Source organism: Hemitrygon akajei, chromosome 6, assembly GCF_048418815.1.
Source record: "Hemitrygon akajei chromosome 6, sHemAka1.3, whole genome shotgun sequence".
In the NCBI taxonomy this organism is placed as follows: Eukaryota; Metazoa; Chordata; class Chondrichthyes; order Myliobatiformes; family Dasyatidae; genus Hemitrygon; species Hemitrygon akajei.
In genome coordinates, this window is record NC_133129.1 from 7868064 (window position 1) to 7891494 (window position 23431).

At 48.4% G+C, this 23431-nt stretch overlaps 1 protein-coding gene across 1 annotated transcript in view; it reads right to left on the reverse strand.

The window, feature by feature from the left end:
• Window positions 1-23431, reverse strand: part of LOC140728837 (receptor-type tyrosine-protein phosphatase kappa-like) — a 740427-nt gene that overhangs the window by 507117 nt on the left and 209879 nt on the right. The window lies entirely within an intron of this gene.

Below are 23431 nucleotides of genomic sequence, written 5' to 3' on the forward strand. Positions count from 1 at the left end.
CAGGAGGAATGGTCACTGTGGTGTTACGGACTGGACAGTGGAATGGTCACTGTGGTTTCATGGACTGGACAGGAGGAATGGTCACTGTGGTCTTACAGCCTGGACAGTGGAATGGTCACTGTGGTCTTATGGACTGGACAGGAGGAATGGTCACTGTGGTCTTACGGACTGGACGTGGAATGGCCACTGTGGTCGTATGGACTGGACAGGAGGAATAGTCACTGTGGTCTTACGGACTGGACAGTGGAATGGTCACTGTGATCTTACGGACTGGACAGTGGACTGGTCACTGTGATCTTACGGATTGGACTGTGGAATGGTCACTGTGATCTTACGGACTGGTCAGTGGAATGGTCACTGTGGTCTTATGGACAGGACAGGTGGAATGGTCGCTGAGGTCGTATGGACTGGACAGGTGGAATGGTCACTGTGGTCTTACGGACTGGACAGGTGGAATGGTCGCTGTGGCCTTACGGACTGGACAGGTGGAATGGTCACTGTGGTGTTACGGACTGGACAGGTGGAATGGTCACTGTGGTTTTATCGACTGGACAGGAGGAATGGTCACTGTGGTCTTACGGCCTGGACAGATGGAATGGTCACTGTGGTGTTACGGACTGGACAGTGGAATGGTCACTGTGGTGTTACGGCCTGGACAGTGGAATGGTCACTGTGGTGTTACGGACTGGACAGTGGAATGGTGACTGTGGTGTTACGGACTGGACAGTGGAATGGTCACTGTGGTCTTACAGCCTGGACAGTGGAATGGTCACTGTGGTTTTATGGACTGGACAGGTGGAATGGTCACTGTGGTGTTACGGACTGGACAGGTGGAATGGTCGCTGTGGTGTTACGGACTGGACAGTGGAATGGTCGTTGTGGTGTTACGGACTGGACAGTGGAATGGTGACTGTGGTGTTACGGACTGGACAGTGGAATGGTCACTGTGGTGTTACGGACTGGACAGTGGAATGGTCGTTGTGGTGTTACGGACTGGACAGTGGAATGGTGACTGTGGTGTTACGGACTGGACAGTGGAATGGTCGCTGTGGTGTTACGGACTGGACAGTGGAATGGTCACTGTGGTCTTACGGCCTGGAGAGTGGAATGGTGACTGTGGTGTTACGGACTGGACAGTGGAATGGTCACTGTGGTCTTACGGACTGGACAGGTGTAATGGTCACTGTGGTTTTATGGACTGGACAGGAGGAATGGTCACTGTGGTCTTACGGACTGGACAGTGGAATGGTCACTGTGGTGTTACGGCCTGGACAGTGGAATGGTCACTGTGGTGTTACGGACTGGACAGGAGGAATGGTCACTGTGGTGTTACGGACTGGACAGTGGAATGGTCACTGTGGTGTTACGGACTGGACAGTGGAATGGTCACTGTGGTCTTATGGCCTGGACAGGAGGAATGATCACTGTGGTGTTACGGACTGGACAGTGGAATGGTCACTGTGGTCTTACGGACTGGACAGTGGAATGGTCACTGTGGTTTTATGGACTGGACAGGAGGAATGGTCACTGTGGTGTTACGGACTGGACAGTGGAATGGTCACTGTGGTGTTACGGACTGGACAGTGGAATGGTCACTGTGGTCTTATGGCCTGGACAGGAGGAATGGTCACTGTGGTCTTATGGACTGGACAGTGGAATGGTCACTGTGGTTTTATGGACTGGACAGGAGGAATGGTCACTGTGGTCTTACGGCCTGGACAGGAGGAATGGTCACTGTGGTCTTACGGCCTGGAGAGTGGAATGGTCACTGTGGTTTTATGGACTGGTCAGTGGAATGGTCACTGTGGTCTTATGGCCTGGACAGGCGGAATGGTCACTGTGGTCTTACGGCCTGGACAGTGGAATGGTCACTGTGTTTTTATGGACTGGACAGTGGAATGGTCACTGTGGTTTTATGGACTGGACAGGTGGAATGGTCACTGTGGTGTTACGGACTGGACAGGAGGAATGGTCACTGTGGTTTTATGGACTGGACAGTGGAATGGTCACTGTGGTGTTACGGACTGGACAGTGGAATGGTCGCTGTGGTGTTACGGACTGGACAGTGGAATGGTCACTGTGGTTTTATGGACTGGACAGTGGAATGGTCACTGTGGTTTTATGGACTGGACAGTGGAATGGTCGCTGTGGTGTTACGGACTGGACAGTGGAATGGTCACTGTGGTTTTATGGACTGGACAGGAGGAATGGTCACTGTGGTGTTACGGACTGGACAGTGGAATGGTCACTGTGGTTTTATGGACTGGACAGGAGGAATGGTCACTGTGGTCTTACAGCCTGGACAGTGGAATGGCCACTGTGGTTTTATGGACTGGACAGTGGAATGGTCACTGTGGTGTTACGGACTGGACAGGTGGAATGGTCACTGTGGTTTTATGGACTGGACAGTGGAATGGTCACTGTGGTGTTATGGACTGGACAGTGGAATGGTCACTGTGGTCTTATGGCCTGGACAGGTGGAATGGTCACTGTGGTCTTACGGCCTGGACAGTGTAATGGTCACTGTGGTTTTATGGACTGGACAGTGGAATGGTCACTGTGGTGTTACGGACTGGACAGGTGGAATGGTCACTGTGGTTTTATGGACTGGACAGGAGGAATGGTCACTGTGGTGTTACGGACTGGACAGTAGAATGGTCACTGTGGTTTTATGGACTGGACCGTGGAATGGTCACTGTGGTTTTATGGACTGGACAGGAGGAATGGTCACTGTGGTCTTACGGCCTGGACCGTGGAATGGTCACTGTGGTTTTATGGACTGGACAGGAGGAATGGTCACTGTGGTGTTACGGACTGGACAGTGGAATGGTCACTGTGGTCTTATGGACTGGTCAGTGGAATGGTCACTGTGGTCTTACGGACTGGACAGTGGAATGGTCACTGTGGTTTTATGGACTGGACAGTGGAATGGTCACTGTGGTGTTATGGACTGGTCAGTGGAATGGTCACTGTGGTCTTACGGACTGGACAGTGGAATGGTCACTGTGGTCTTATGGACTGGACAGGAGGAATGGTCACTGTGGTCTTACGGACTGGACAGTGGAATGGTCACTGTGGTCTTATGGACTGGTCAGTGGAATGGTCACTGTGGTCTTACGGACTGGACAGTGGAATGGTCACTGTGGTTTTATGGACTGGACAGGAGGAATGGTCACTGTGGTCTTACGGCCTGGACAGTGGAATGGTCACTGTGGTTTCATGGACTGGACAGGAGGAATGGTCACTGTGGTCTTACAGCCTGGACAGTGGAATGGTCACTGTGGTCTTATGGACTGGACAGGAGGAATGGTCACTGTGGTCTTACGGACTGGACGTGGAATGGCCACTGTGGTCGTATGGACTGGACAGGAGGAATAGTCACTGTGGTCTTACGGACTGGACAGTGGAATGGTCACTGTGATCTTACGGACTGGACAGTGGACTGGTCACTGTGATCTTATGGACTGGTCAGTGGAATGGTCACTGTGGTCTTACGGACTGGACAGTGGAATGGTCACTGTGGTTTTATGGACTGGACAGGAGGAATGGTCACTGTGGTCTTACGGCCTGGACAGTGGAATGGTCACTGTGGTCTTATGGACTGGACAGGTGGAATGGTCACTGTGGTTTTATGGACTGGACAGTGGAATGGTCACTGTGGTGTTACGGACTGGACAGTGGAATGGTCACTGTGGTCTTACGGACTGGACAGTGGAATGGTCACTGTGGTCTTACAGCCTGGACAGGAGGAATGGTCACTGTGGTGTTACGGACTGGACAGTGGAATGGTCACTGTGGTTTTATGCACTGGACAGTGGAATGGTCACTGTGGTTTTATGGACTGGACGTGGAATGGTCACTGTGGTGTTACGGACTGGACAGGTGGAATGGTCACTGTGGTGTTACGGACTGGACAGTGGAATGGTCGCTGTGGTGTTACGGACTGGACAGGTGGAATGGTCGCTGTGGTGTTACGGACTGGACAGGAGGAATGGTCGCTGTGGTTTTATGGACTGGACAGGAGGAATGGTCGCTGTGGTTTTATGGACTGGACAGGAGGAATGGTCGCTGTGGTGTTACGGACTGGACAGTGGAATGGTCACTGTGGTTTTATGCACTGGACAGTGGAATGGTCACTGTGGTTTTATGGACTGGACGTGGAATGGTCACTGTGGTGTTACGGACTGGACAGGTGGAATGGTCACTGTGGTGTTACGGACTGGACAGGTGGAATGGTCACTGTGGTGTTACGGACTGGACAGTGGAATGGTCGCTGTGGTGTTACGGACTGGACAGGTGGAATGGTCGCTGTGGTGTTACGGACTGGACAGGAGGAATGGTCGCTGTGGTTTTATGGACTGGACAGGAGGAATGGTCGCTGTGGTTTTATGGACTGGACAGGAGGAATGGTCGCTGTGGTGTTACGGACTGGACAGTGGAATGGTCACTGTGGTTTTATGGACTGGACAGGAGGAATGGTCACTGTGGTCTTACGGACTGGACAGGTGGAATGGTCACTGTGGTGTTACGGACTGGACAGGTGGAATGGTCGCTGTGGTGTTACGGACTGGACAGGTGGAATGGTCACTGTGGTGTTACGGACTGGACAGTGGAATGGTCGCTGTGGTGTTACGGACTGGACAGGTGGAATGGTCGCTGTGGTGTTACGGACTGGACAGGAGGAATGGTCGCTGTGGTTTTATGGACTGGACAGGAGGAATGGTCGCTGTGGTTTTATGGACTGGACAGGAGGAATGGTCACTGTGGTGTTACGGACTGGACAGTGGAATGGTCACTGTGGTTTTATGCACTGGACAGTGGAATGGTCACTGTGGTTTTATGGACTGGACGTGGAATGGTCACTGTGGTGTTACGGACTGGACAGGAGGAATGGTCGCTGTGGTTTTATGGACTGGACAGGAGGAATGGTCGCTGTGGTGTTACGGACTGGACAGTGGAATGGTCACTGTGGTTTTATGGACTGGACAGGAGGAATGGTCACTGTGGTCTTACGGACTGGACAGGTGGAATGGTCACTGTGGTGTTACGGACTGGACAGGTGGAATGGTCACTGTGGTTTTATGCACTGGACAGGAGGAATGGTCACTGTGGAGGCTTTATCATTGAGTACATTTAACGTGGAGGTTGATCGTTCTTGATCAGCAAACAGAGTTCAATCAGCAGGAAGAGGCGGGAGAATGGGGTTTAGAGGAGATATAAGTCAGCCTCGAGCAGACTCCTAATGGCCTAATTGTGCTCCTGTGACATGAACTATTCTTTAATTTTCAGCTGCCAAAGAGCAAAGTCTCACACTTGACCAGATTAAACTCCAACTGCCACTTCTCCACCCAGGTCTGCAAATGATCTTATCCCATTGCATCCATTGTATGCGAATCACAAGACCCCCCAATATTTGTACGGTCTGAAAACATACAATGCTCATAAATCCTACCCCTCAGACTCCTCTCCATTCGCTTCCCTACCATTGATGTTGGACTCACTGGTTTACAATTTCCAGGATGATCTCTATTTCTCTTGAACATGTGAATAACATTAGCGACATACCAATCTTCTGGGACCTTGGTTAGTGAGGATTCAAATATCTCGGACAAAGGTAGAGCAATCTCATGTCTTCCCTCTCTGAATAACCCGGAGAATGTCCCCTCGGGCTTGGGGATTAATGCTCCTTAGTGATTTTCAAGAAATCTACTACTCCCTCTTTCCCAATCTTGAAATGCCCTAACATTCTAGCATGCTCTACACTGACCTCACTATCCTCTCATTTTCTCTTCAGTAAGTACCAACACAAAGTCCTTATCTCTGATCTTATACACATCCTCTGTCTTGTTTCCTCTTCCATCCTTGAGTGGTCGTACCCTTTCTCCAGTTAGTCTCTTGCTCTTTCTGTACATTATAAGACCATAAGATCATAAAATATAGGATCTAAATTAGGTCATTTAGCCCATTTGCCATCATGGCTGATCCAATTTTCCTCTCAGCCCCAATTTCCTGCCTTCTTCCTGTACCACTTCATGCCCTGACCAATCAAGAATCTATCAACCTCTGCCTGAAATACACATAAAGACTTGGCCTCCACAGTTGCCAGTGGCAACAAATTCTACAGATTCTCCACTCTTTGGCTGAAGAAGTTCTTCCTCATCTCTGTTCATAAAGAATGCACCTCTATTCTGAGGACGTGTCCTCTGGACTTAGACTCTCCCTCCATAGGAAACATCCTCTCCACATCCACACTATCTGTGTCCTCTGGTCTTAGACTCTCCCTCCATAGGAAACATCCTCTCCACATCTACCCTATCTGTGTCCTCTGGTCTTAGACTCTCCCTCCATAGGAAACATCCTCTCCACATCCACTCTATCTGTGTCCTCTGGACTTAGACTCTCCCTCCATAGGAAACATCCTCTCCACATCCACCCTATCTGTGTCCTCTGGTCTTAGACTCCCCCTCCACAGGAAACATCCTCTCCACATTCACTGTATCTGTGTCCTCTGGACTTAGACTCTCCTTCCACAGGAAACATCCTCTCCACATTCACTGTATCTGTGTCCTCTGGACTTAGACTCTCCCTCCATAGGATACATCCTCTCCACATCCACTCTATCTGTGTCCTCTGGTCTTAGACTCTCCCTCCACAGGAAACATCCTCTCCACATCCACTCTATCGAGGCTTTTCACCATTCGACAGGCTTCAATGAGGTCACCCCTCATTCTTCTGAATTCTAGTCAATGCAGGCCCAGAGCCATCAAACACTCTTCATATATGTGGAATACTTTGGGATTCTCTTTAATCTTACTTGCCAAAGGCTTTTCATGTCCTTCTAGCTCTCTTGTGTCCCTTATTAGTTCCATTCTGACCCTTTTAAAGCTTTTTCAGTGTCTTGTCTGATTCCATATTCCACGTGCTTTCTGAACACAGGACATCCTACAGATGCTGAAAGTCCAGAGCAACACACACAACAAGCTGGAGAAACTCGGCAGGTCAGGCAACAACTATATAGTGGAATGAACAGTTGACATTCTGATCAGGAGGCCTCAGCCTGAAACATTGACTGTTTATTGTTCTCGTTGTCCTGTGGTTGAAGGGAAGTACCTGGTGGGGGGGCACTTCAGGTTTCTGTGCCCACTTCCAAAAAGGCAGATGGCATCAGCACTGGCAGATTCACCCACTTGGGCAGCAGCATCCTGCAGGATGGTGGGACCAAGGACGACATTCAGTCCAGACTCAGCAAAGCTAGAAACATCTTCAGATCAATGAGCAACATATGGGAGCAACCAAGTGCAGCGCCCACACCAAGGTGAAGGTGTACCAGGGCTGAGTTCTGTCCTCACTCCTGTACGGGTCAGAATGCTGGCGCACGACGGACAGTGACTGTGCCATCCCACACCACGAGACTCCAGAAGATCCTCCATATTTTATGAAAAAAAGATATCCAACCACGTCGTACTCCGTCAGAGTTAGCAAGAGGACGTGGCTACAATCATCATGAGGTGGAGATGGATTGGGCACGTGGTGAACAGAGAGGCCACTCCATCATTAAGGCAGCAATTCGATGGAACCCTAAAGAGCAGAGCAAACACAGGAGAACAAACACCACTAGGTGCCGTACTGTAGAGACAGAAAGGAAGACCCTGACCCACACCTGGGGCACAATGGAGAAGACGGCCAAGGGCAGACCAGAGATGGAGGGCCTTCATTGCTGCCCGAAATGCCAGTAACTAACTAACTAACCTACTGCCAAATGGTAGGTGTAAGAAGGCATAGTTTGGATGCTTTGACGACGAGGCAGCATCTCCTGTATACGTTGTCAACGGTGGGAGGGATGTGCCTGGGATGTACTGGGCTGATTCCACTACTGTTCACGAGACTCACAGCTCCTCATCAAACTTGGCTTATTGAGAGTGGAGGAATGTGGAGTGAGGAGCAGAGTGACTCGGCCCTCGGACCAGGAGTGGGGCCAATCACGAGTGGGGTGTCTGTAACCAGCACCGAGCTCCTGGGCGAAGGCGAGGAAGGTGGGTGAGAGCGGAAATCGCGCGCACATCACAGAGACCATGAGATGCTATCAGAGCTGAGGAAAACAGCACGGTGGGGGAGGGGACAGTTTCCGCTGCATTCGTCAACGATGCAGACCAAGCCGCAAGCTCACTCAGCACCTGTTGTTGGACCCAGTGAGAGGCTGAGGCGAGCTAGGCCTTGACGCCATCGTACAGGCCATTCAGCCCAACAGCTCCCTGCTAGCCCCTTCTGACCCTTTCCATTACACCACTGAGGCATAGGGAGAGATCAAGAGGGAGTGGAGTGATGTAATGGAGGAGCTGGAGAGAAAGGGGAGTGTGGGAGGGGAAGGGAGAATGTGTCCTGGTGTTGGGGAAGGGAGAGAAGATGGTAAAAGGGCCTGGTACTCTGGGGCAGAGAGGGAAGGGGTTGAAGGGAAGAAAGGGGAGGGGAGCTGGTGTCTCAGGACTGGTGCGTGACCATGCATTTTCCAACATTGTATTTCATTTGCCACTTTCTTGCTCATTCTCCTAATCTGTCTCATTCCTTCTGCAGCCGATCTGTTTCCTCAACACTACCTGCCCTCCACCGATCCACATATCATCTGCAAACGTGGCAACAAACCCATTTATTCCATCATCTAAATCACTTATATACAACATAAAAAGAAGTGATCCCAATACTGACGGCTGAGGAACACCATGAGTCACCAGCAGCCAACCAGAAAAGGCTCCTTTATTCCCACTCACTGCCTCCTGCCTGTCAGCTATTCCTCTATCCATGCCAGTTTCTTTCCTGTAACGTCACAGGATTTTATCACGTTAAGTAGCCTGATGAGGATAAGTCACCTGGACCGGATGATCTACATTCCAGAGTCCTGAGAGAAATTCCTGAAGAAATAACAGATGCATTGGTCATGATCTTTCAAGAATCATTTGATTCTGGCATGGTCCCAGAGGATTGGAAGATTGAAAATGTCACTCCACTCTTTAAGAAGGGAGGAAGGCAAAATAAAGGAAATTATAGGCCAATTAGTCTGACCTCAGTGGTTGGAGTCGATTATAAAGGACGAGATTTGTACTCGGAGAATAATGATAAAATAAGTCAAAGTCAGCATGGTTTCTGTAAAGGGAAATCTTGCCTGACAAATCTATTAGAGTTGTTTGAGAAAGTTACAAGCAGGGTGGACAAAGGAGAGGCAGTGGGTGTCATTTACTTAGATTTTCAGAAGGCATTTGACAAGGTGCCACATGTGAGGCTGTTTAACAAGATGAAATCCTATGGTGTTACAGGAAAGTTACTGGCATGGATACAGGAATGGCTGACAGGCAGGAGGCAGTGAGTGGGAATAAAAGGGGCCTTTTCTGGTTGGCTGCCAGTGACTACTGGTGTTCCTCAGGGGTCAGAATTGGGACCACAACTGTTCACATTGTTTGTCAATAATATAGAAAATGGAATTGATGGTTTGTGGCAAAGTTTGCAGTTGATACGAAGATTGGTGGAAGGGTAAGCAGTGCTGAGAAAGCAATGCGATTGCAGCAAGAGTCAAGTCAAGTCACTTTTTATTGTCATTTCGACCATAATTGCTGGTACAGTGCACAGTAAAAACGAGACAACGTTTTTCAGGACCATGGTGTTACATGAACAATACAAAAACTACACTGAACTACCTAAACCAACACAAAAACTACACTAGACTACAGACCTACCCAGGACTGCATAAAGTGCACAAAACTGTGCAGGCATTTCAATCAATAATAAACAAGACAATAGGCACAGCAGGGGTCAGTAGGTCGGTAGTCCGATGGCTTGGGGGGAAAATCTGTTACATAAATAATCAGCTGAATGGCGGCACCTGGGAAGACTTTGACAAATTGGAAGAACGGGCAAAAAAGTAACAGATGGGGTACAGAGTTGGGAAATGTATGATAATGCTTTTGGTAAAAAGAACAATCGTGTGGACTATTATCTAAATGGGGAGAAGGTTCAAACATCAGAGGTGTTCAGAGGGACTTAGGAGTCCTCGCGCAAGACTCTCAGAAGGTTAATTTACAGGTGGAGTCTGTGGTAAAGAAGGCAAATGCAATGTTGGCATTTATTTCAAGGGGAATAGAATATAAAAGCAAGGAGATAATGCTGAGGGTTTATAAGACACTAGGCAGGCCACACTTGGAGTATTGTCAGCTGTTCTGGGCCCCAGATCTTTGAAAAGATGTGCTGTCATTGGAGAGTCCAGAGGAAGTTCACGAGGACGATTCTGGGAATGAAGGGTTTAACAAATGAGGAGCATTTTAGCAGCTTTGGGCCTGAACTCACTGGAATTTAGAAGATTGCAGGGGGATCTCATTGAAACCTACCGTGGACTAGAGAGGGTGGATGTGGAGAGGATGTTTCCTACGGTGGGGGTATCAAGAACTAGTGAGTACAGCGTCAAAATTGAGGGGGTGACCTTTTATAATGGAGGTAACAAGGAATTATTTTGAACCAGAAAGTGGTGAATCTGTGGTACGCTCTGCCACTGACTGTGGTGGGGGCCAAGTCTGTGGTTATATTTAAGGTGGAAACTGATCGGTCAGGGCATCCAAGGACATGGCAAGAAGGCAGGTGTATGGGGTTGAGTGGGATCTGGGATCAGCCACGCTGGAATGACAGAGCAGACTCGATGGGATGAATGGCCTAATTATGTTTTCTGATCTAAAGGTCTGAGCCCAAGACGTTGACTGTTTATTCATTTCCATAGATGCTGCCTGACCTCCTGAGTTCCTCTAGCACTTCGTGTGTGTTGCTCTGGATTTCCAGCACCTGAAGAATTTCCTGAGTTTGTGATTCTGCATTCTGTTTTCTTTTTACAACTTCGATGCACGTGAACTCTCTTGATGGAACATAGAACATTAAACAGTACAATGCTGGAGCAGGCCCTTCAGCCCACAATGCTGTGTCAAACTAAATTAATAGTTAAATGACCAACTGAACTAATCCCTCTGCCTTCACAATGTGCATATCCTTCCATTCCACATATTCCCATGCCTATTTAAACATCTCTTGAATGCCCCTATCCAATTGCCTCCACCACCAGAACATTTCAGGCACCCAACACTATGTAAAAAAACTATGTAAAAGCACTTCTCCTTTGAACTTAAACACAAGAAATTCTGCAGTGCTGGAAATCTAATTTACACACACAAAGTAATGGAGGAACTCGGCAGATCAGACAGCATCTATGGAAATGAATAAGCAGCTGACATTTTGGGCCAAGATTCTTCTTCAGGTCTACCTTAAATGTGTGTCCTCTGGTATTAGACATTTCAACCCTGGGAGAAAGATACTGGCTCTCCACTCTATGCCTCTCATAATCTGTCTACCAGCTCTCTGCTCAAGCTCATCCATTTCAGGGAAAACAACCTAAGTTTGTCCAACCTTTTGTTACAACTCATGCCCTCTAATCCAGGCAACATCTTGGTAGATTTCTGCTGCACTCTCTACACATCACACAAAACAAGTCCTTCATCAGCACTCAGCTGTTTATTCATTTACACAGATGCCGCCTGACCTATTGAGTTCCTCCAGCATTTTGTCTGCTTAAAACCATAAGGTATAGGAACAGAATTTGGCCATTTGGCCCATCGAGCCTGCTCCACATTTCATCATGGCTGGCCCAATTTTCCTCTCAGCCCCTAACTCCTGCCTTCCCCCAGTAACCCTTCATGCCCTGACCAATCAAGAATCTAGCAACCTCTGTCTTAAATATACATTAAGAACTTGGCCTCTACAGCTGCCTGTGGCAAAAATTCCATAGATTCACCACTCTCTGGCTAAAGAAATTCCTCCTCATCTTCATTCTAAACGGACACACCTCTATTCTGAGACTGTAACCTCTGGTCTTAGACTCTCCCACCACAGGAAACATCCTCTCCACATCCGCTCTATCTGGGCCTTTCACCGTTCAATGGGTTTCGATGAGGTCATGTCTCATTCTTCTGAATTCCAGTCAATTCAAGGCCATCAAATGCTCTTCATATGAGAAGCTACTCATTGCTGGAATCATTTTTGTGATCCTCCTTTGAACACTCTCCAGTTTCAGCACATCCTTTCGAAAGAAAGGGGCCTAAATCTGCACACAATACTGTAAGTGAGGTCTCACCAGTGTTTTACAAAGTCTAAACATTACATCTTTGCTGTTATTTTGTGGTCCTCTTGAAATGAATGCTAACATCACATTTGCCTTCCTCACCACAGACTCAACCTGCAAATGAACCTTCGGGGAATCCTGCACAGGACTCCCAAAGCCCTTTGAGCCTCAGTTTTCTGTATTTTCTCTCCATTTAGAAAATAGTCAACCCTTTCATTTCTTCTTCCAAAGTGAATGACCATACACTTTCCTGACTCTGTATTGCATCTGTCATTTCTTTGCCCATTCTCCTAACCTAAGTCCTTCTGTGGCCTCTCTACTTCCTCCAAACTACATACTCCTCCACCTATCTTCATATTGTCTACAAACTTTGCCTTGGATTTCCAGCATCTGAAGATTTTGTGTTCCCATTCACATTGTACTTTCCCTTTATATTTGATCTCCCACAATGAAACATTTCATTGCACATTTGGGTGGAATTAAACATCATCTGCCATTTCTCTGCCCTTATCCACAACTGAACAATATCTGACTGCATCCTTTGCCAGTCCTCTATGCTATCCACAGCACCAACAATCTTCATAGCATTTGTAAACTTACTAACTCACCCATCTACATGTTCATCCAAGTTTCTTGTATATACCACAGGCAGTATGGATTGCCGCAGAACACTAATAGTCACAGATGTCCGGCTGGAATATGTCCCAATGACCACTACTGTTGGCCACGGAGGAATTAAAATAGGGAAAAAAAAACATCAAACTCGGATGGGTCAAGGGCAGTGGAAGTCGACAAACCAATTGTCTATCTACTTGCCATGTGGTTGAAGGAATGGAGGCTGCCAATTTGTGAAGCTGCTCTGCAACTCCCATCCTGTGAACTGTGTGGGAACTGATTCTTGCTCTGGGATAATCTAATCAGAGCAATTGAACAAGGAATTTTTGTTATTGACTTGCTAAACCTGTGATTATTCTGCTGTGCGTTGTTTAAAATGGCAGGTTTGCAGAAGTAATCTTGTTATCTCGGCCCAGTGTCTGAGTGACTTGTTTGGACTGGTTTGAACCAGAGTTGAAGAGAACAAAAGGAGTCACCTAAGGCATGAAGTTGTGTAGCTCTTGGACTATATCCAATGGGAATGTGTTATAGCTCAGTCAGATGACCCATAGCCACTAGCACTGATGTGCAACATTTGAACTGCTAAGGAATGAATATAAGAGCAGAGGCTTCAAATGCAAAGTGGTGACAGCTCCGGAGACTAACCATTGTGAGGGAGAATCCCCATGTCAGGGGCTTGGAGATCCCCTATTTCAGTGCTATAAATTGGAAAAGTAGTCTAAGTAAGTATTGGTACAGAGGGAACAGTAGAATTCATGTTCTAAGTTGTCGGCCTGGGGTCAACATAGTTACATTGCTGTTTGTGCAGAGACGATAAAGTGTGAGGTTTGTTTAATTAAGGGTTGCACCTTTCACCCTTAACCCATGGCCTGCAGTTGTAGTCCCACCCAAGCTCAGTGGGAAAAGCCTGCTTGCCTTTACCTTATCTATACCCTCTCAATCTTCTATGTTCCCAGATATAATGTCCTAAACTATTCAAACTCTTATAACTCAGGTCCTCCAGACCTGGCAACATCCTTGTGAATTTCAATATAACATCCCATCTCCCGTACTCAATACTTATGAAGGCCAATGTGCCAAAAGCTTTCTTTAAGACCCTATCTACCTGTGATGCCACTTTCAATGAATAATGGATCTGTATTTCCAGATTCCTGGTTCTACCATACTCCTTAGGGCTCTACCACTCACTGTGTAAGATCTACCCTGGCTGATCCCACCAAAGTGTAAAACCTTACACTTGCCTGCATTTAATTCCATCTGCCATCTTTCAGCCTGTTTATCCAGCTGGTCCAGATCCCACTGCAAGGTATGATGGTCTTCCTCACTGTCCACTACACCCCCAGTCTTGGTGTCATCCACAAATTTGCTGATCCAGTTAAACTCATTATCATCCAGATCATAAATACAGAAGGTAAACAACAGAGGACCCAGCGCTGATCCCTGTGGCACTCCACTAGTCACAGGCCTCCAGTTTGACAACCATTTACTACCACTCTCTGGCTTCTCCCACACTGCCAATATCTAATCCGATTTACTAGCTCATGTTGAATGCCAAATGACTGAACCTTCTTGACTAACCTCCCACGTGGGACCTTGTCAAATGCCTTGCTAATATCCTTGTAGACAACATCGACTGCCTTGCCTTCATCAACTTCCTCAAAAAACTCTGTAAAACCATAAGATATAGGAGCAGAAGCAGGCCAATCAGCCCATCGAGTCTGCTCTACCATTCAATCATGGGCTGATCCAACTCTTCCAGTCATCCCGACTCCCCTGCTTTCACTCCGTACCTTTTGATGCTCTGGCTAATCAAGAACCTATCTATTTCTGCCTTAAATACACCCAATGACCTGGCCTCCACAGCTGCTCGTGGCAACAAATTCCACAGATTTACCACCCTCTGACTAAAGTAATTTCTCTGTATCTCTGTTCTAAATGTACATCCTTCAATCTTGAAGTGGTGCCCTCTTGTCCTAGACTCCCCTACCATAGGAAATAACATTCTACAGGGGTTGTATTGAGAGCATCCTGAGCAGCTGCATCACTGCCTGGTTCGGAAATTGCACCATCTCGGATCGCAAGACCCTGCAGCGGATAGTGAGGTCAGCTAAGAAGATTATCGGAGTCTCTCTTCCCGCCATCACGGACAATTACACTAACACACTGCATCTGCAAAGGAAACAGCATTATGAAGCACCCCACGCACCCTCATACAAACTTTTCTCTCTCCTGCCGTCTGGGAAAAGGCACCGAAGCATTCGGGCTCTCACGACCAGACTATGTAACAGTTTCTTCCCCCAAGCTATCAGACTCCTCAATACCTGAAGCCTGGACTGACACCTTGCCCTATTGTCCTGATTATTATTTATTGTAATGCCTGCACTGTTTTTGTGCACTTTATGCAGTCCTGTGTAGGTCTGTAGTCTAGTGTAGCTTTCTCCGTGTTGTTTTTTGACGTAGTTCAGTCTAGTTTTTGTACTGTGCCATGTAACACCATGGTCCTGAAAAATGTTGTCTCCTTTTTACGATGTACTCTACCAGCAGTTATGGTCGAAATGACAGTAAAAGTGACTTGACTTGAGATCACGATTCAGATCTCCTCCCGAACAGGGATGAATGGTTTTATTAATTACAAATGCGTCTTTAAGTATTTCTCATTGCCAATCCACCATCATTCTCTTATTTATAAATAATTCTTTATTTCAGAATCAGGTTTAATGTCACTGGCATGTGTTGTGAAATATATTTTTATAATTGTTGAACATTATTGTTTTCCGTTGCATGTTGCACCCTGACCACAGCATTTTCCCAATATGAATAAACGTATATAATTTGATTCCACCAGGGAACGTCTCAAATCGGTCTCAGCCGACGTACACCACTGACTTACACAGTTAACTTTGTTCAGATTAGACCACAAGACAAAGGGGCAGAATCTGGCCATTCGGCCCATCGGATCAATCATGGCTGATCCTGTTTTCCCCTTTCTCAGCCCCACACCCTGGCCTTCTCCCCGTAACCTTTGGTGTCATGTCCAATCAAGAACCTATCAATTTCCACCATGAATACACCCAAAGACCTGCCTTCCACAAATTCACCACCCTCTGGCTCAAGTAATGACTCTGTATCTCTGATTTGAATGGATGCCCCTCTTGTCCTAGACTTCCACATCCTTTCCACTCTGCCTAGGCCTTTCAACATTCGAAAGGTTTCAATGAGATCCCCCTCACCCTTCTGAATTCCAGTGAGTACAGACCCGGAGACATCAAACGTTCCTCTTGTGATAACCCTTTAATTTCTGGAATCATCTTAGTGAATCTCCTCTGGACCCTCTCTAATGCCAGCACACCTTTTTGAAGATGAGGAGCCTAAAACTGTTCACAATACTCAAGGTGAGGCCTCACCAGTGCCTTATAAAGCCTCAGCATCACATCCCTGCTCTTGTATTCTAGATCTTTCGAATGAATGCCAACGTTTCATTTGCCTTCCTCACCATCAACTGAACCTGCAAGTTAACCTTTACAGGGTTCTGCATAAGGACTCCCAAGTCCCTTTGCATCTCATATTTTTGGATTTTCTCCCCATTTAGAAAATAGTACACATTAATTTCTACTACCAAAAGAGAACGATGAAGGGTGTGGGGTTGTGGAGAGAACGGTGAGGGACTGGGGTTATGGAGGGAACGGTGAGGGGACTGGGGTTATGGAGAGAATGGTGAGGGGACTGGGGTTATGGAGAGAACGATGAAGGGTGTGGGGTTGTGGAGAGAACGGTGAGAGACTGGGGTTGTGGAGAGAACGGTGAGGGACTGGGGTTATGGAGAGAACGGTGAGGGGTCTGGGGTTATGGAGAGAACGGTGAGGGGTCTGGGGTTATGGAGAGAATGGTGAAGGGACTGGGGTTGTGGAGAGAACGGTGAAGGGACTGGGGTTATGGAGAGAATGGTGAAGGGACTGGGGTTGTGGAGAGAACGGTGAAGGGACTGGGGTTATGGAGAGAATGGTGAGGGGACTGGGGTTATGAAGAGAACGGTGAAGGGACTGGGGTTATGAAGAGAACAGTGAAGGGACTGGGGTTATGGAGAGAATGGTGAAGGGACTGGGGTTATGGAGAGAATGGTGAAGGGTCTGGGGTTATGGAGAGAACGGTGAAGGGACTGGGGTTATGGAGAGAACGGTGAAGAGACTGGGGTTATGGAGAGAACGGTGAAGGGACTGGGGTTATGGAGAGAACGGTGAGTGGACTGTGGTTATGGAGAGAATGGTGAAGGGACTGGGGTTGTGGAGAGAACGGAGAAGGGTCTCGGGTTATGGAGAGAACGGTGAAGGGACTGGGGTTATGGAGATAATGGTGAGGGGATTGGGGTTATGGAGAGAACGGTGAAGGGTCTGGGGTTATGGCGAGAACGGTGATGGGACTGGGGTTATGGAGATAATGGTGAGGGGATTGGGGTTATGGAGAGAATGGTGAAGAGACTGGGGTTATGGAGAGAACGGTGATGGGACTGGGGTTATGGAGATAATGGTGAGGAGATTGGGGTTATGGAGAGAATGGTGAAGAGACTGGGGTTATGGAGAGAACAGTGAAGGGTCTGGGGTTATGGAGATAATGGTGAGGGGATTGGGGTTATGGAGAGAATGGTGAAGAGACTGGGGTTATGGAGAGAACGGTGATGGGACTGGGGTTATGGAGATAATGGTGAGGGGATTGGGGTTATGGAGAGAACGGTGAAGGGTCTGGGGTTATGGAGATAATGGTGAGGGGTCTGGGGTTATGTAGAGAACGGTGAAGGGTCTGGGGTTATGGCGAGATCATCAGACCAAAAGACAGAGGAGCAGAAATTAGGCTGTCTGTCACATCGAGTCTGCTCCACCATTCATGGCTGATCCTTTTTATTCTCCTCCTCAACCCTCTTTCCCAGCCTTCTCCCCGTAACCTATGATGACATGTCCAATCAAGAACCTATCAATCTCTGCCTTAAATACACTGAAAGACCTGGCCTCCACAGCTGCATGTAGCAACAAATTCACCACCCTCTGGCTGAAGAAATTTCTCTGCCTCTCTGTTTTGAATGTACGCCCCTCTATCCTGAGGCTGTGCCCTCTTGTCCTAGACTCTCCCACCATGGGAAACATCCTCCCCACATCTACTCTGTCTAGGCCTTTCAATATATGAAATATTTCCACCATTTCCCCACTGATCCTTCTGAATTCCAGCGAGTACAGACCCAGAGCCATCAAACGTTCCTCATATGATAACCCTTTCATTCCTGGAATTATCCTTGTGAACCCCCTCTGGACCCTCTCCAATGGCAGCACATCTTTTCTAAGATGAGGGGCCCAAAACTGTCACAATACTCAATTTGAGGCCTCACCAGGGCCTTATAAAGCCTCAGCATCACATCCCTGCTCTTGTATTCTAGACCTCTTGAAATGAATGCTAACACTGCACTTGTCTTCCTCACCACACGCTCAATCTGTAAGTTAAACTTTAGGGGATTTTCTCCGTTTAGAAAGTAGTCCGCACAGTTATTTCTACCATCAAAGTGCATGACCATGCATTTTCCAACATTGTATTTCATTTGCCACTTTCTTGCCCATTCTCCTAATCTGTCTAAGTCCTTACCTGTTTCCTCAACACCACCTGCTCCTCCACCAATCTTCACATCATCTGCAAAACTGGCAACAAAGCCACCTATTCCATCATCTAAACCATTGATCGACAGCATAGAAAGAAATGGAACCAACACTGACCCCTGTGGAACACCACTGGTTACTGGCAGCCAATCAGACAGGGATCCTTTTATTCCCACTCGCTGCCTCCAACCAATCGGCCAGTGCTCTAACAATGTAGTAACTTTCCTGTAACACCATGGGCAGCCTCGTGTGTGGCAACTTGTCAAAGACCACCTGAAAATCCAAATATGCATCAGCCACTGCATCCCCTTTACCTATCCTACTTGTAATCTCCTCGAAGAATTCCAGCAGTTTGTTAGGCAGGATTTTCCCTGAAGGAAACCGTGCTGATTTTGTCCTATCTTGTCCTGTGTCACCAAGTACTCCATCACCTCATCCTTAGCAATTGACCCCAACATCTTTCCAAACATTGAGTTAATAGACAATAGACAGTAGGTGCGGGAGTAGGTCATTCGGCCCTTCTAGCCAGCACCGCCATTCACTGAGATCATGGCTGATCATACACAATCAGTACCCCGTTCCTGCCCTCTCCCTATATCCCTTGACCCCGCTATCTATAGTTCAGGCTAACTGGTCTATAATTTCCTCCTTTCTTAAAGAGTGGAGTGACATTTGCAATGTTCCAGTCCTCCGGAAACATGTCAGAGTTCAGTGATTCTTGACAGATCAACGCTAATGCTTCCACAATCTCTACCGCTACCTCTTTCAGAACCCCAGGTGCCTTTCATCTTATCCGGGTGACTTATGTATCCTCAGGTCTTTCAAATTTCTGAGCACCTTCTCTCTTGTAACGGTAACTACACTCACTCCTTTTCCCTCACATCGTTCATCGTCTGACACACTGCTCGTATCTTCCACAGTGAAGACTGTTGCAAAATACACATTTGGTTCATCTGCCATCTCCTGTCCCCTGATTTTAATTCTCCTGCCTCATTTTCTAGTGGTCCTATATCCACTCTCATTTATTTTTTATTTTGTATATACACTCCAGTTCCTATCCCCTGCCAAATAAGTGTAAACCCTTCCCAACGGTCCTAACAAACCTGCCGTTGTTTTCATCTCCCCAGAAGAGATCCCAATGATCCAAGAAACTGAAGCCCTACTGCCTGCATCAGCTTCTCCGCCACACACTTATCTGTCAAATCATCCTGTTTCTACCCTCGCTGGTCTGTGGCACAGGTAGCAATCCTGAAATTATTACTGTTGCTTCTGCCTTGCTCTTTAAATTCTCTCCTCAGGACCACATTGCTTTTCCTTCCTATGTCATTGGTACCAAATTGTACCAGGACATCTGGCTGCTCTCCCTCCCTCTCCAAAGTGCTGTGGACATGATCTGAGACATCCCTGACCCCGACACCTGGGAGCAACAACCCTGGCGATTGTCCACTGACATCTACAGAATCTCCTTCTGTTCCTCTAAACTATTGAGTCCCCTATCACTACAGCTCCCCTCAGCTCCCTCTTTCCCTTCGGCACCTCGGACCCACGCTCACTGCCAGTAACCTGGTCTCCACAGCATTCCCCTGGGAGGTCATCTCCACAACGATATCCAAACCGTTATACGTATTATTGCAGGGAATGGCCACAGGGGTGCTCTGCAGTTACTGCCTATTCACATTTCCATTCTTTCTCCTGGCAATCGCCCAGCTATCCACCTCCAGCAACTCAGATTCTGGACACAAGAATCTGATTCTGCTCATTCAGTCTCCATCTTACTATCAGATTCGACCACATTTGGTGGATGAGGTCCACAGCCTCAGGCCTGAGGAGCAGAGTGACTCGGCCCTCGGACCAGGAGTGGGGCCAATCACGAGTGGGGTGTCTGTAACCAGCACCGAGCTCCTGGGCGAAGGCGAGGAAGGTGGGTGAGAGCGGAAATCGCGCGCACATCACAGGGACCATGAGATGCTATCAGAGCTCAGGAAAACAGCACGGTGGGGGAGGGGACAGTTTCCGCTGCATTCGTCAACGATGCAGACCAAGCCGCAAGCTCACTCAGCACCTGTTGTTGGACCCAGTGAGAGGCTGAGGCGAGCTAGGCCTTGACGCCATCGTACAGGCCATTCAGCCCAACAGCTCCCTGCTAGCCCCTTCTGACCCTTTCCATTACACCACTGAGGCACAGGGAGAGATCAAGAGGGAGTGAAGTGATGTAATGGAGGAGCCGGAGAGAAAGGGGAGTGTGGGAGAGGAAGGGAGAATGTGTCCTGGTGTTGGGGATGGGAGAGAAGATGGTGGCAGGGCCTGGTACTCTGGGGCAGAGAAGGAAGGGCATTGTAGGGAGGGAAGGGAAGGGAGCTGGTGGCTCAGGTCCCGGTGCTCTGGGGTAGAGAAGGATGGGGGTTGCTGGGAGGAAAGGGAGGGGAATTGGTGTCTCAGGACTGCAGTGCTGGGATGGGGGGAGCAGGGGCCACAGACATCTCCCCTGGGGTACGCTCTGCATCCCATGTTGTGTAGGGAGTATCTCTCCCACAAAGAACAGATCAGGATGTCAGCAAATTGCAAGTTCTGCAAGCACGATGCAGTGTGTCAGCAGAAGGGGAAGCTCACCCCCTACACAGCACTACCGGAGAAACATCGAGCAGCCACCAGCCAGCGTGGCCAGCCGATACTGGACTGCTCGAACCCCTGTCCCATGGAGATAACATGGGGAAACGGACTCACAGGTCAAAGCCCACCATGGGGTCCAGCTCAGTACCAGGGCCTTCACCTCCCCAATATATGCAGGCTCTTAGACCTCGGCAACCCAGACCCCTCATAGTTCACTCGATAACTTCAGTCCCTTCCCCGTTCTTCCAACACCCCAGACCCTTCACCGTTCTTCCAACATCCCAGACCCTCACCGTTCTCTCCACAACCCCAGTCCCTTCCCCGTTCTCCCAACACCCCAGACCCTCACTGTTCTTCTCATAACCCCAGACCCTTCACCGTTCTCTCCATAACCCCAGACCCTCACCGTTCTCCCAACACCCCAGAACCTTCACCGTTCTCTTCATAACCCCAGTCCCTCACCATTCTCTCCATAACCCCAGTCCCATCACCATTCTCTCCATAACCCCAGTCCCCTCACCGTTCTCTCCATAACCCCAGTCCCATCACCGTTCTCCCAACACCCCAGAACCTTCACCGTTCTCTTCATAACCCCAGTCCCTCACCATTCTCTCCATAACCCCAGTCCCATCACCATTCTCTCCATAACCCCAGTCCCCTCACCGTTCTCTCCATAACCCCAGTCCCATCACCATTCTCTCCATAACCCCAGTCCCCTCACCGTTCTCTCCATAACCCCAGACCCTCACCGTTCTCTCCATAACCCCAGTCCCTTCACCGTTCTCTTCATAACCCCAGTCCCCTCACCGTTCTCTCCATAACACCAGACCCTTCACCGTTCTCTCCATAACCCCAGACCTTCACTGTTCTCTCCATAACCCCAGACCCTTCACCATTCTCTCCATAACACCAGACCCTTCACCGTTCTCTCCATAACCCCAGACCCTCACTATTCTCTCCATAACCCCAGACCCTCACCGTTCTCTCCATAACCCCAGTCCCATCACCATTCTCTCCATAACACCAGACCCTTCACCGTTCTCTCCATAACCCCAGACCCTCACTATTCTCTCCATAACCCCAGACCCTCACCGTTCTCTCCATAACCACAGTACCCTCACCGTTCTCTCCATAACCCCAGACCCTCACTGTTCTCTCCATAACCCCAGTCCCTTCACCGTTCTCTCCGTAACCCCAGTCCCCTCACCGTTCTCTCCGTATCGCCAGTCCCCTCACCATTCGCTCCATAACCCCAGTCCCTTCACCGTTCTCTCCATAACCCCAGACCCTCACCGTTCTCTCCATAACCCCAGACCCTTCACCGTTCTTCCAACATCCCAGACCCTCACCATTCTCTCCATAACCCCAGACCCTCACCATTCTCTCCACAACCCCAGTCCCATCACCGTTCTCCCAACACCCCAGACCCTCACTGTTCTTCTCATAACCCCAGACCCTTCACCGTTCTCTCCATAACCCCAGACCCTCACCGTTCTCCCAACACCCCAGACCCTTCACCGTTATCTTCATAACCCCACACCCTCACCATTCTCTCCATAACCCCAGTCCCCTCACCGTTCTCTCCATAACCCCAGTCCCATCACCATTCTCTCCATAATCCCAGTCCCCTCACCGTTCTCTCCATAACCCCAGACCCTCACCGTTCTCTCCATAACACCAGACCCTTCACCGTTCTCTCCATAACCCCAGACCCTCACTGTTCTCTCCATAACCCCAGTCCCTTCACCGTTCTCTCCATAACCCCAGACCCTTCACCGTTCTCTCCATAACCCCAGACCTTTCCCCGTTCTCTCCATAACCCTAGTCCCTTCACCATTCTCTCCATAACCCCAGTCCCCTCACCGTTCTCTACATAACCCCAGTCCCTTCACCGTTCTCTCCATAACCCCAATCTCCTCACCGTTCTCTCCATAACCCCATTCCCATTACTGTTCTCTCCATAACCCCAGACCCTTCACTGTTCTCTACATAACCCCAGTCCCTTCACCGTTCTCTCCATAACCCCAGACCCTCACTGTTCTCTCCATAACCCCAGTCTCTTCCTGTAATTTAACAGTATTTTTAATTTCTCTAGACAGCCACAGATTAGTAGTTTTTTCCTCTTGGTTTGAAAGGAATATATAATTTAGCAAAGTTTGTATTATACTTTAAAATGCTAAATGCTATTATTGAACGCTCTAAGTTCCTTCAACTGGGTTGACTGCTGTCCCTTTCAATGTGTTCTCCCAAACTACGGCAATCGAGTCTCCTCTCGTACTTCAACATTTGTCTCTGTTTAGGTTTAAGATACTGACTGTGCATGGAGCTTTCAATAACACATTGCATCACATTGTTCCCTGCCTTGTTCACTCCTGGATGTACAGATCAGTAGATCATTGTGTGTACCACCATTCATCCTCCATGT